General features: G+C 41.4%; 2 pseudogenes; both read right to left on the minus strand.

Annotated features, from left to right (window-relative positions):
• Positions 1–1,198: 1,198 nt before the first annotated feature.
• Positions 1,199–1,788, minus strand: LOC116917480 (annotated as a pseudogene).
• A 4,910-nt stretch (positions 1,789–6,698) lies between these two features.
• LOC123470000 lies at positions 6,699–7,592 on the minus strand (annotated as a pseudogene).
• Between the last annotated feature and the right edge of the window lie 4,864 nt (positions 7,593–12,456).

The raw sequence follows: 12,456 nt of genomic DNA on the forward strand, positions 1-12,456 counted from the left end.
AATTTATTGCCAACAGCCAACAACCGGAAAGCTAAACATCGAAAAACAATTCACAAAAATCAATGAGAAATGCAATTAAGTGAGAAACTTGGCAGTTTTGGTTTTCTACAGGAAGTCATTGGTCATATGGATTGTAAACTGAACAAGGGCGAAGTAACAGTAATCCCTGTACTGGCCAAAATGTTCCTATCAGTAGACGCGTTTGACTCCATTGATATTCACTGCCTCTCTAGAGATTCCAAGAAAGAAAATGTAACATCTACGAATGTTGAAGATTTTTTTAATTTCAGCAAATGCAAGATGACCGAATAACTGTGTAAAAAAGTTGAAGAGTGCACAACTGATCAGAAAGAAAATTCTCTGTGGAGGCGGTTACGGTAACAGTAAATATTTCTATTTCACTATCATACTACATTAAATACAAGCTTAAATTTGTATAAAATAGGTACCTGCGTGTAGCCACGTCAAACTTGTATGCAGTTGCTCACTGCAAAAGTATCAACGGTTCATTGGTCGACATACTTCACGGTAGAAAGTTAAGAGAAACGGCAGCTATGTCTATAGGGATTCGTTTGTAGTCTGAAGTCCTCGAGGTAGTATCCTATATACTAGAAATGTCTTTTCAACGCAGCGGGTTGATTATTCATCCTAACCACCCCATCTTTGGCGCACCCGATGGTATCAATGAGGATTTCACTGTTGAAATAAAATGTCCCAGCAATGGAAAATCTTACTTCGATTTTATAGATCGTGAAGGTAAATGTAGTCAACATGTTTCTCTGCTGTCCATTTCTATTTACACATTCCAACCTTACAGGGAAAATAAAAGCACAATGCAACGCCCAAGTGAACCTACAAATGCACCTGTCTGGCCGGAAAAAGTGTTTCTTTTGCGTTGCCAGCCGCGAATTTGAAAAGAACAAAAAAGTAAAAATATTTCAAATAGATTACGATAAAAATTACTTAACATCCGTTATGTTTATAGCTGAAAAATTTTGGAAATCAATTATTGGCAGTTTCATTCTTCAGTGACTTTGGATGTACATGTTATTTATTTCGCCTTGCAATTAATGACAATTATTAACACCGAGTTAAACAAAAATTTGATTCTTGAATGCATAGGCTAGAGAAAGCAAAAACGACAGAAACATTCGACAGTTAGAGAGAAAGATGGATGGATAGGCGTCGGTTGAACAATTTAACATTTAATTAAGCAACTTTGCAGGTTAATTAATCCACAAACTACTAGAAAAGCGTCGTCAGCACATTTTGTCAAAGAATTGTGAATGTATGCGTGTGGAGAAAGGAATTTCTACTCACGAATTTGACGAATAACTCGCTCAACGTGTATGCGTACACCAACGATTTTTCGACCACAAAGCACCTGCTCTTTTTAAAGTCGCTCACCTTCACTTACACTGGGCGGACGAACAATTTCGCATCCTGTATTCAACACCATGCTTTGTACTTTTTTGTAACCTCTGTCAAGCATAATAACCATACCTGGTTTCAACAAGTTCAAGAAACCACAGTGAGAGACAATCATTTCATCCGTTCCTCTACCACCGTATCCGGATGAGCAGTACATATACAAGCCATTGGTTGTGATCACATCGTAATACTTGATTGTATTACACTTTTTGTAATCGGACGACGTCAATGCTTGCTCGAAAGCGTCGGCTGGCTTTTGGATAATTATTTCTAGGCAATCCCCAACATCAGTTACCTTTTTGAAAGACTTATGGAAGCCAATGGGCATTGCCCGGGAAATATCGAGATGCTGGACACTTTGAAATTCCAAACTCGTGACCGAGGACAACGAAACATTCATTAAGTCGAATTTTTCATAAAGCTAAATAAACGACATTTAATGATGTATGGTTGCCTCTTACCTTAAATTTTCAGCTAACAATGACTGAAGTGATGTTCTGCATGACAAAACTTCCACTTTCGTTGAAGAGGCATCATCATAGAGAAGCAATCCTGCACATTTCTTCTTTCTTCCACCGTTTTTGTAAGACGACGCATCCAGTGAGTCTGAATCCTCTAGTAGTGTCAATTTTCGCTTGCCAAACAATGGAGTGGAACTCATTTGCCAAGTTACAGGGGTCGTAAACTTGATGGGAGAAGTACTTTTTAATTCATGTGGCGTCTCACAGACGTGCCTGTGAAGGTTGTGCTGTTGTTCCCTTTGGATAACAAGAACTGTTAGCCATCAGTGGCCTCACTTTTCAGCACGGGCTACACGCTGCATCTTTATGAGCCAAAGTAATAGTATTGTGTTGTACTCCTTTACTCCTGACGTGCAATTGCTTTCTTGTAGTATCGTTTTCTGTTTCTTTAATTGAAAAATAATTGAGGATTTCTTTATCATCCGTCTGTGTCTCGTTATTGGTCATTATAAGTGTAGCAGTTTGCGTTTCTTTATTGGAAAAAAATTCGTTCAAATTGCTATTGGATTCCCAAGCATCTATGAAAAGACATAAATAATTGTTACACAGGTGAAATACAATATCAACGTTGGATTTTAAGATTTTAAGATCGAGTGTAGGTGGGCCTACGATGGAGGGGGGGGGATCTGGGTTCACACACAGACACAAGCCCTCGTTCAAGCATTTTATCCAAAGAAGTTATGCTTGAAAGCTGCTACTAGGGACAGGCATTGCTAGCGGGATGATACTAGAAGAAAGCATTTTCCTAATTAGCACTACTGTAAATATTTAATGAAATATAGCGGTAAATAAGCTGCCTAGACGTAATGCATTAAAACACTCCACAGGATCACAAAGTATTCTCTAATGTCGTCTTTCAGTTACTTAACGTACCAAAAGACTGATGATAATTCCTGAAGTTCGACAAGTATTGTTGCTCTAGTCCCTTTTTATTACATCCCGAGTTTCACGACTTTTCGAGCATTGGCTAATCAACAATAGCATTCGTTTCCACTGCTGATGGTCTATTACACGGAGTTGCGTTGGTATTGTCGTTCCACGGGTCTGAAATTCACTGAGTGAAGATGCTACTACAACACCTGTAATGGGGAAATTATGTTCAATGTCTTTCAATAGAGATTTACCTAACAGTGCCTTACTTTCAAGTTATTCTAGCAGCAACCAGCAACCAACTGTAGCTCTTCATCCACGATGCTACACTTTTCTTACCAATTATAGCCGATTTGAACAAGAGCAATTTATTCTCTCAAGTGGAAGAGGGATATTCAATAATGCTGAAAATTCAATATAATGCTTCAATAGAAGCTTCTGCAAAAGAAATGCTGAAGCTTAATTATATGTCAGTACTACCCTTAATCCGTTTTTTAAATGGTACTTCTTGGAACTCATTGAAGCTCGTCGCGGGAATAATGTTCGCTCTGTTTGCTCAGAACGCAAATTCGGTTGACTTACGACTTATTTATATTATGCCATTCCCTATTCTATTACCAAAGGTAACAATAAGTGATTAAGAATCTTAAAACAGTAAAATATATATATATATATTTAAATAATGAGTTGCCCTGATATGAGAGTTCAGGGTACTCGCAAGATGAGTTTGCCCTTGTTAAAAAAAGGTTGGTTTAAATGATTTTCTTTGAAATTGAAAAAGTGAGTGAAACATTACAAGAAGAGTATTAGTATAAATGAGAATGAGAATCCTGCATAGTTGGATCAACTAGAAACACTAATCATCTTAGACAAACTAGTGAACCCAAAAAATCTTAATTTTCATTCAGAATTTGCACAAAGATGGTCTGAAGGTTGGAACCTTCCTATTGCTTGGCCAATTACAACTCCTTTAATAAAAACAGCTACACATTCTATGGATATTTCTATAGAATATACTTACTATGATGAGAGGCTTTTGCTGCCCTTTTTCATGTAATCCCTACACTGCATTCAAACACATTTAGCTCTTTGCTGCAGTTCATCAGAAGCAAAAGCACTTTTTTTCTAAAAGAAACTTTGTTAAAATAGTATGTTATCAAACATAAAATATTTACCTGCAAATGCAAAGGTACTATTGCTTATTTATTGTCACCATATTCATTATGGATTCATTGAACTACCATGACTAATTGCAGTAAACTTGAAAACACTTACACAAGGATGCTCGCACTGATCACTCAACACGATTCAATCAAAACTGAAGTTGCATTTCAGTTTTTTTCAAACAAGAAAACTGTCAGTTTCCTAACATGTTGAAATACAGGCAACACAAGGCTCATAGGCATCCTATATCAAATAATAAGAAAAAGGATGGATGAGATTAAATGAAAACCGATCAAAAGTGAATGGCGAAAACAGCCGTACACCTCACTAAATTCATTTTTTGTTGTTGCCCACAGCACTGCGAACAGTACAAATGATAATGGCCTTACCGCGACGATCCCCCATATAATTTAATGTTGATGGAAATTCAGGATATTCATTCAATGGATCGATAGAATTACTTGTTTCAGAATCAAACACCATACACAAACCAACATAACATGTGCCTGAGACTACCAATGTGACTTGCTCCATTGCGATTTGTTCCGCACAATGTATTTTAATTATAACCGTGAGCACCAATTTTGAATATTTTGGCCAGAGTTATAGAATAGTTATATCTAGAATTTATAAGAGAAAAATAAATTTTTATTTTTGAATTATATGGGAAAAACTTCAAACTTACCAATTTCATTGACAGAAATACCGCAGCTTAATAATTACCTCCCGAAAATCACAAAAGAAACCGCCAATGACGGTTGCTAGCAAAGACACCATTGCCGAAAAATACATAATCAAATTTAGATTATTGTAATGTTAATCGTAGATTCCTCAGAATTCTCGCAGTTACCTCTTGTTTTTTGCCTCGTGACTTACCCGTGTTTTCATCGAAGTTCCTCCAGTTTTCACCAAAAGTTCTCTTCAGAGCTATTTCACCCAAAGTTCTTTTCAGGGCTATTTCTCCAAAAGTTCTTTTCAGAAGTACTTCACCAACAGTTCTTTTCAGAACTATTCCATTCCACATCCATTTTCCAATCTCCGGTCTTCAGTTTTTGTCTTCTTTCTCCTCATTTTCATCTCCTTCGCATCCCATCTTCATCGAAATGCCACGTTTCTCAGCATTTCCACCCCACCACCACTGCCGGGGACCGAGAGGATTATAGACGGAAAGGCAACTCTTCCGGAAGGCAAGTCCAAAAAGGCAATTGCCTTTTTGGTAAGGCCAGTTGCCTTTTTGGTTGGCTCTGAAAAGAACCGAGTGGGCCGAGATCCAGGTGGGCCGAGATCCAGGTAGGCCGAGTTCCAGGTGGGCCGAGATCCAGGTGGGCCGAGATCCAGGTGGGCCGAGATCCAGGTGGGCCGAGATCCGGGTGGGTCGAGGTTCAGCAGACATCCGTCTCGTGGCAGCTCTCAGTGAAGAATGGTACCTCTTGGCCTACCAGAGGGCGCTTATAAAGGTCCGGACGGCTTGGGCTCCACCCAGTGGTGGGCCGAGATAACTACAACGCCATCTGCACGGCTATCTTTAGGCTCCGCCTAATTGTGGGCCGAGATTGGGGTGGGCCGAGATTCATTCAGGTGGGCCAAGATCCGACTGGGCCGAGATTCAGTCAGGTGGGCTGAGATCCGGGTGGGCCGAGATTCAGATAGGTGGGCCGAGATCCGACTGGGCCGAGATTCAGATAGGTGGGCCGAGATTTAGTCCGGTGGGCCGAGATCCGGGTGGGCCGAGATTCAGTCCGGTGGGCCGAGATCCAAGAGGGCCGTGGGCCGAGATCCGACTGGGCGGGATATCGTCAAAAAAATTTTGGCGGAGCTATAGAGAGCGTAGCGGACAGCCGCTAGGTGGTTCTTACGAGTATTCTGTGTAGAACCCCTAGCGGCTGTCCAAGTTTCAATCCAAGTTTCCATTTAGTCCAAGTTTCATCTAGCAGGATACTGTACATACAATTTTATCGTGACACACAACAAGTGATTGGCAATTTCGCATGTTATATTTCACTAATTGCTTTTGTATTTCAGTAAGTATTTCTTTCTAATTGGTTTAATATATCTGATGGATTGTTCAACTCAATGTTTGAATTTAGTCCCTGGTATATTACCTCATCGTAACACTTTTGTCTAAGTGATATATAGCCTAGCAATGGGCATGCTAGAATGTCACTTTCACTCAAGCCAATTGCTGTTTCAGTAAGTTTTCTTATAATTGATTCACTCATGACTGATTAATAGTTCAACTTGAGTTTTGCATGTTCTCCCTGGTAGATATTCTTACATCATGAATCTGTCGTCTAGCAAGCCATGTAGGCTATAGCATTCTTGAATCTCACTTGTTGTCATTGCTAGTGGTGTTACGAGTAAGTATTTTTAATTGATTCACTCATGACTGATTAATAGTTCAACTCCAGTTTTGCAGGTTCGCCCTGGTAGATATTCTGACATCATGAATCTGTCGTCTAGCAAGCCATGTAGGCTATAGCATTCTTGAATCTCACTTGTTGTCATTGCTAGTGGTGTTACGAGTAAGTATTTTTAATTGATTCACTCATGACTGATTAATAGTTCAACTCCTGTTCAATTCCTGTTATAATATAACTAGCAAAGAGGAAGGGATGTTGCGCGGGTATAGAGGTAGCGCCAAAAATTAGTTGGCAACACTGGTTTTAACACTGGCAATTTAAAATATAAGTCAAAGTATAAGTCGAGGTTAAACACAGTGTAATTATGACAATTTATTGGATACAACATGAATATGGCAATAATCCTAATGGCTATGCGCAGCTGGTCCTTCGATAAATCGTCCATTTACTTCCTTCACAGTCGCAGTGCATGACTTCTTCCCCTTCAAGCCTCGAAAATTGCATCGCCAAGTAACACCGCTTTGATTTTTGCGTTTGACTCCGTAACGGAACCCCGAGCCATCGAGCAAAATATTGGATTTCTTCATAGAGCCACTCTCAACAATCTTAAATTTCTTCTGCAACGGCTGGGAAGCTGCAGGTTCAGGATCGATGTTTGACCTATACAAAAACATTAAAGGGTAAGGTTTATCATGTTAACAACAAAATTGATTAAAATTAAATTATCTACCTTTCTCCCTCAGTTTCCGAAGATGGAGAACCTTGCTGTTCTGATGGCTCAATCTGTATATTGTCAACTGCTAGAGAAGATTCTGGATCGATGTTTGACCTATACAAAAACATTAAAGGGTAAGGTTTATCATGTTAACAACAAAATTGATTAAAATAAAATTATCTACCTTTCTTCTCCAGCTGCAGAACATTGTTCTTCTGATGGTGCAAAACCAAAAAATGGAGAAGACAAAGGTGACATCATGTGAGGGGGGACATAAATGGGTGATGAAATAGGTGATATCAATGGTGGAGGGACGAAAATGACTGGAGTATACTGAGGAGAAGAATTTACTTTCTCCGTAGTGTTCTCTTCGCTAACGATTTTTTCAGAGGAGATGAAATTTTTAGCACCAGACTCAGAAGGAAGCTCATTTTCAATATTTTGCAAAGTGCAAATGGAACATTTAAAAATGTAGCAACGCTTGATGCGCCTGTAGTCTGCTGTATCCTTCCCTGCATAGGTAATTAAATATTCAACACAAGTTAACAAACAATTTAACAAACAATTTATCAAACAATTTAACAAAAAATGTAACAAACAATGTAACGCATTTAGCGAAGGAGAGAAACAAAAAGAAATGCAAAAAACTTACAAGTAACGCATCGACGGTGCTGCCATTTTTTGCACTTAATGCACTGCAATTTCTGCTCTCTGGATTTAAATTTGATGCTGCAGCTCAGACAGTCCATGTTAGTTAAATGATGTTCGAAAAGTGTTTGGTGTGCAGTGAAAGTGTTCCGTTTATATAGTTTGAATCAGCCTAGGTCGAGGGCGTGGTCTTCCTTCTGGTCTTTGGTTGCGACCTTGGCCACACTCGCAGCCGCCGAAGATCACCCTAGAGGATTATGACAACCTTACACGCGGCACCCTTTACAGCTGGAAGTCTAAACAAGGTGAAAGACCTTGGTGTTACCTCCGTCGTTGGAGGAAGAGCGAGTCCGGACGGAAGAGCGAGTCCGGTCGGAAGGAGGAACTATATATTCTGTTCCTTTCCTGCAGCAAGTCATTCGATCTCTGACAGTTCACCTGCCAAGTTCTATACTCTCTCTCATAATCGCTTATTTCTAACTTTTTTGCAATGGCTTCACTACTTGCTTGCTTTAAGTGTCGCTTAGAAATCCGTGTCAACCAGCAGCAAAAGTGGAATGTAGTTCTGGTAAGAATAGATTTCACCGTGTTTTGTGTAGCGGAATTTCTACAAAGGACTGGAAGGAAAATTCTGTTTTATTGTTGAAGACTGCTTTCGTGTGCTTTGATTGTATTCCAGTTCCACAAACAGGCGGTTCTTTTTCACCTTTAGTTAAAAGTCCTTCTGCTGCTTCTCCTTTTCATGGTTTTCCTACTCTTGTGTACGATGTTCCGTCTTTCAATGCTTTCCATGATTCTTTTTTGACAACGTCGCATTCGACTTCTGTGTTTAATGATTTTTCCAATTTAGCTATTGATGTGACTAACCATATTAATGATTTACAGGTGAGTGGGACTGAGGCAACTCCTGTTGCTGCTAATAATTTTAATTTACAGGAATACATGGATGATCTTTCATCGCGGAACAAAATATCGACAAATGTAACTAATGATTCTGTTTCAGAAGCCGTGATGCCTATTAATGCAGGAATTGTTTGTCCTAATCTGTCTCCGGCTATTCCTACCTGTACTAATGGTTTTATTCCAGATTCTGCTGATATTTCTTTCCCCCCGCCACCTCCCCCGTTGTCACCAAGCCATTTAGCTTTTGATTTAGGGTTCGAGTTGGATCTTACGCCACCGCCACCTCCTTATCCTTCTTATAACGAAATTTTAAATGATGTATCTTTGCTTATTCCCCCCCCACCCGAATTCAATAATTTTTCGCCCGCTAATAGTGAAATGATTTTGTTTAATCCAAATTTGAATTCGAGCACTAGTATTGATGGTGCTGTTGCTGTTTTTTCTCCAGGCGCAGCAGCGATTGAATGGCATCATTCTCCAACTGTTTCGCCACCAAGAGATCGTCCAACATCTGATGCTGTAGAGGTTCCCATCAATAGGACCCCTGATCGTCCTCTACAAAAACTCAAATACACCTTTCATGACAAATGTTCTAACAAAAAAAGTGATATTCTTTTTGACGGTCTTGGATTTAGGTACAGCAAAGGACCGAAATCTGTAACCTGGAGATGCACGTCGCGGTCAAAGAAGATAGGCTGTCTTGCAAAGGTAATTTATTCCTTAAACTATACCATTTTAGAAGATGTAATTATTTTTTTATTGTTTATTTTTAAACTTCCATATCAAGGTTAGGCAATTAAAGAGAGATGGGCCAGCACAAGCGAGTGATTTCACCTTCTTGCCCCATTCTGAAGAAAATCCACACAACCATCCACCAAATATCGAGACCGCTGAAGTGATTGATGTACGGAACGAAGCCAAGAAGGAAGGACTGGTTCACAAGTTCAAACCTGCCAAAAAAATCTGCGAGGAAAGGATCCTCAAATTTCAAGGTAACTGAAGATTTTTATACAAGTTTTAACTTTTAATCATTTTTCCTTTCTTATTATAAAGGTTCTGTTCCCGCGGATAGTCTCCCGAATCTTCTGAACTGCGTACGTCAAGTCAACCGATGCCGGGAAAGCGCCAGACCACCAGCTCCAGCTAAGGATAATCCTTTCTTTACTATTGATTTGTCAGGCTTTCCGCCAAATTTTTACTTGGGTGCCGTAGAAGTAGAACTTGTAGGGGTTTTATGTAGACATTTACTTTTTGCTACTCCACTTCAACTTAGACATCTTGCAAATATTAAGCTTTGGATGGGGGATGGGACTTTTGATATTATAGCTCTTCCTTTTAAACAATTATGGTCAATTCATGGTACTATTTTGGGGGAGGGTGGGGAAAACAAGTCAGTCCCTCTTTTACATGTTGCCATGACTAGAAGAAAGGAGGCTGACTATGTGGCAGTTTTAGAATTTATAAAATCAAAATTACATGCACCTGCTATTAAACAATTTACTTCAGATTACGAGAAGGCGCTTTGGAAGGCTGTTGCACGAGTCTTTCCGGAGGTGCAACATTGGGGCTGTTCTTTCCATCAAATCCAAGCGGAAATGAGAAGATTGAAAGACAAAGAGAATTTGTCGGTCGCGTACCAGACGGATCCCGAAATTCGACGCGTCGTTCAACTTACTCTTTGTCTTTGCTACTTACACCATTCTGAAATCCGGCAAGTATTTTTAGAAATAGTTTCAATGGCTCCACCTTCTCTATCTGGTTATTTGTCATATTTAGAAAAAAATTGGATTGGAGAAAACACCTACTGGCAAACCACGAAATGGTCTGTCTACAACCGAACGAAGAGGACAAACAACGAGGCGGAGGGTACGCACAACCGATGGAGAATCCGAGGAGAGGTACATAAAATGACGGTATACAAACTTTCAGAATTTTTGTTTAAGGAACAGGAGAAGCTTTTGCTTGCCGAAGACTTAGGCAGTTATGGTAATTTGAATAAAAATCAGTGTGCCGCTCAGAAATTGAAAGATGAGAGATTGAGTGCAGAGTGGGGAGAATACGAGAAATGGAGGGTTCATAACATGCATAAAATTACTCCATTTCAACTTTTAGAACGAATTGTAGATATAGTACGGTGCAATTTAAACAACTTTCCGGCCAACATTGCATTCATTGATTCCGAAGAAGATGATTAATTTGTTTTTCAGTTTTTCAGGTTCTTATATGACAACGGCCCTTTTTAGGGCCACCAACCAAATTGAGAAAAGAGTTCGCTAACCGAAGTGTGACTGTGTCCTTTAAAATATCTCGGCCCACCGGACTGAATCTCGGCCCAGTCAGATCTCGGCCCACCTGACTGAATCTCGGCCCAGTCGGATCTCGGCCCACCTGACTGAATCTCGGCCCATCCGGATCTCGGCCCACCTATCTGAATCTCGGCCCAGTCGGATCTCGGCCCTGGGTGGAGCCCTAGCCGTCCGGACCTTTATAAGCGCCCTCTGGTAGGCCGAGAGGTACCATTCTTCACTGAGAGCTGCCACGAGACGGATGTCTGCTGAGTCTCGGCCCACCTGGAACTCGGCCTACCTGGATCTCGGCCCACCTGTATCTCGTCCCACCCGGATCTCGGCCCACCTGGATCTCGGCCCACCTGGAACTCGGCCCACCTGGATCTCGGCCCACCTGGATCTCGGCCCACCTGGATCTCGTCCCACTTGGATCTCGGCCCACTCGGTTCTTTTCAGAGCCCAAAAAAGAGAAAGGCAACTGGCCTGACCAAAAAGGCAATTGCCTTTTTGGACTCACCTTTTTCAGATTTGCCTTTCTGACTACCAAGGGACCGAGAAGGCTTTTCCAGAAGTGCGTGGCCGTGCATTACCACCGGGCGTTCGTAAGTTCATCGCCAAGCCGGCCATTCCTGCAGTTCCTGCGAAACCTTACGCGACAGAGGTGCGTACCCCATCTCCTCTCGCAGTCAAGACGCCACTATACGCTTCTGCACCCCTCAAGAAACCAGATGAGGCCAGTATCTTTCGTTCAAAGATCCCGGTGCGTATCCTTGCAAGCACCACATATCGCCTAGACCATCAGGATCATGATATCTCTAAAGGCGAGGACGGCCAAGATCTAGCCGCCAACCGGGCCCGATCTGCCCCACGAGCGAAATTCGTTTCCAGAATTCCCGTGCGAAAGGTCACCATCGGACGAGCTCATTCCATCACTCTACCAACACAGAGCTACACCGTCTCTGCACCAGTTAAAGCCGATTCGTTGATTGTCCCCGAAATTCATGACGTTCCTCAAGACGGCTGGCGAGAGGAGATGCCACTGGCAGATTTTCTCGTCGTTGTCCATCAGGAACCATGTTCAGGAGATGATCAACCTGGTGAAACAGCGATTCAATCTGGTGAAATTGAATCGGAGGCTGCAACTGATTCGCAATTGAACTCTGGCACTGTACCTCCGCCAACTAGAAGTCAGAAGAGGAACAATGCCTTGAGAGAACGCCGTAAGGCGAATAAGCGAGCGAATTTGATGGCGAACAAAGTCCCCTCTTCGGCTCCGACTGTTGATGCGACCCTGGAAGACGAACAGAACCCAGCTGCATGTCCCGTAACATTGGGGACATCAGATTCTGATGAGACATCTGTCGCCTCCGCATCCGTGGACGCCGAACTGATCCTTCCCAACTCTGAAAATCACCAAGAGAAGAAAAAGACTTTGAAACACTTAGAAGAAGGACATCCACCTTTTCTTCCCTACGTGTTTGTTATGGACTGCCTTAGACCTTTCGTCCCCCAGCCAACTTACGAAGTCAAAGCAGAACCAAAAGACGAGTACTTAC

The sequence above is a fragment of the Daphnia magna genome, linkage group LG2 (genome assembly GCF_020631705.1).
Source record: "Daphnia magna isolate NIES linkage group LG2, ASM2063170v1.1, whole genome shotgun sequence".
NCBI lineage: Eukaryota > Metazoa > Arthropoda > Branchiopoda > Diplostraca > Daphniidae > Daphnia > Daphnia magna.